This window comes from Schistocerca nitens, chromosome 6 (assembly GCF_023898315.1).
Source record: "Schistocerca nitens isolate TAMUIC-IGC-003100 chromosome 6, iqSchNite1.1, whole genome shotgun sequence".
NCBI classification, from domain to species: Eukaryota; Metazoa; Arthropoda; class Insecta; order Orthoptera; family Acrididae; genus Schistocerca; species Schistocerca nitens.
The window spans coordinates 579,545,428-579,547,838 of record NC_064619.1 but is presented as its reverse complement, the minus strand read 5'-3'; the positions used below and the strand labels follow the sequence as shown (position 1 = coordinate 579,547,838).

The window sequence follows — 2,411 nt, the reverse complement described above, 5'->3', positions numbered from 1 at the left end:
AGTGTGTGGACATTAAGTTGGGCATGTGGGTCTCACGGGGAGCGTGCAAGGGACAAATCCCTGCAGTCGCACTAACCTCTGTGCCCTCGCTGGCTCAGATAGATAGAGCGTCTGCCATGTAACCAGGATATCCCGGGTTCGAGTCCCGGTGGGGGACGCATTTTGAGCTGTCCCCGTGGATTTATATCAACACCTCTCCACAGCTTAGGGTCTTGATTTAATTATCATTTCATTCGATAAATATGTCCTTCCTGGACGGCAATATACGTAATACGCGAGTCTAGCTTGTGACACATGGATGACAACATATGGATGTTTGGGTCTGACCGTAATTCGTTCTCGGATGGCCGAAGCGTTAACCGCTCGCGTTAAGTGGGAAATTCAGGTTCGAGTCAAAGTCCGGTAGAAATTTACATTGTCGTCATTCCAACATATAGCCGAATATGGTTCATATTCGCAGCTGTGAATATATTTCCTGTAAATGGCATGGTTCAAATGGCTCTGAGCACTACGCAACTTAACTTCTGAGGTCTTCAGTCGCCTAGAACTTAGAACTAATTAAACCTAACTAACCTAAGGACATCACACACATCCATGGCTGAGGCAGGATTCGAACCTGCGACCGTAGCGGTCGCTCAGTTCCAGACTGTAGCGCCTAGAACCGCACGGCCACTCCGGCCGGCAAGATGGCATGAGTTTGACAATCACATACTGGAGAAATTTGCACTTAAGTGTCCTTTATTTAAGGTAGTCATATTAAATTACCGATATCGTGACAATAAAATCCCTTATAGACTGAAGAGCCACCTCGATCGGGTTTCGCGCCATGGATCGTCTACCGAGAAACCTAACGCAGCTCGCCACGGCGCTGGAGTCGACAATGCCCCACATCCCTGTCGGTACCTTCCAGAACCTCACCGACACTCTTCCAGCACGTCTCGCAGCAGGCCGCGATGCAGAAGGTGTTTATTTAGGTTTCTGACAGGGAGTCATATCAGGACAGTGTGTATGCCAGCGGCCTTGCCGTAGTGGTAACTCCGGTTCCCGTCAGATCACCGAAGTTAAGCGCTGTCGGGCTGGGCTAGCACTTGGATGGGTGACCATCCAGTCTGGCGAGCGCTGTTGGCAAGCGGGGTGCACTCAGCCCTTGTGAGGCAAACAGAGGAGCTGCTTGATTGAGAAGTAGCGACTCTGGTCTCGGAAACTGACATACGGCCGGGAGAGCGGCGTACTGACCACATGCCCCTCCGTATCCGCATCCAGTGACGCCTGTGGGCTGAGGATGACACGGCGACCGGTCGGTACCGTTGGACTTTCCAAGGCCTGTTCGGACAGAGTTACGATTAGTTGCAGGACAGTGTATATGATCGAAACAAATCAATTTCATTTTCTAACATAGTTCCGGGAAACACGAACGAAAATAAAGAGCAGAAATGAAAAATAAAAAGACTGCAAACGCAAAAAATAACATCTAAATCTGATCGTCTGTAAGCTACGGAAACAACAGATACCTAAATCAGAATCATTTAGCAGATTTGCATCCCACTCCTTCCGAATACAAATGCGTTGACTTAAACAATGTGCCATCCCTCTCCGCCGCAGCTGTCCAAATTCCGCGGAAGCTCTCCCGTGGCGGTGCCCCTGTAATTGACAGAGCAACGCAGAGAATGGATTCATCAGCGCAGGCGGCACCGTATACACCACTGCAGAGTGGAATGTCAGCTCCGTTTACGGGTCGTAGTCGCCGAACCTCCCCTCTCAGAGGCAGAAGGGACACACTGAAATTGTATCCGGGAGGAATGGGGTGCAAACCGCCCAGCCAGTCACCTAGTTGAAGTTCCCTCCGACTCAAATCGATCACTGTAATTAAAAGCGGGGTTACTTTTTGCAACATGGTCACGGCCAGCACGTTTTCCTTTCTAAAGCAAAATAGAACTGAGTTAATGCTAACGAGGGAAACTCTTCATCGCCCCCCCCCCCCCCCCCCCATATCTGGTGGTTAGGGAGGCCAGTGGACAGCCCGTCAAAGACTGAACACAGATCAAGCAAGAAAACACGAAGAAGTTGTACTGAACTGTGAAAAGAAAAGCAAAATAGAAACAACGAACGGTCCAAGGCTAAGAAGTGCAATACAGAGCAGCCGGGAAAAGAAACGGGGTAGTGGTTAGTTGGTTACGGTGTTGGACTACCAAGCGGTCGAGCCGTTTTCAGACCACCCTCGTGCCATTTTGTTCCGCTGTTCGCTTTATTCAAATCTGTGTCTGTGTCTGTGTCGTTGTGTAACGTCCGTTTGCAACAGCGAGGTGTAAGGTAGGGACGTTTAACTACAGTTGATTGTGTATAACTATTAGCAGCCGATTGGAAGTGGCTTTCGATTGGGAATCGCAAACGTTTGATAACAAGGCGACAAG

The 2,411-nt window shown here is 49.5% G+C and overlaps 1 pseudogene; it reads left to right on the top strand.

Annotated features, from left to right (window-relative positions):
- The first annotated feature begins 1,010 nt into the window (after positions 1-1,010).
- Positions 1,011-1,128, top strand: LOC126191815 (5S ribosomal RNA; annotated as a pseudogene).
- Positions 1,129-2,411: the final 1,283 nt, after the last annotated feature.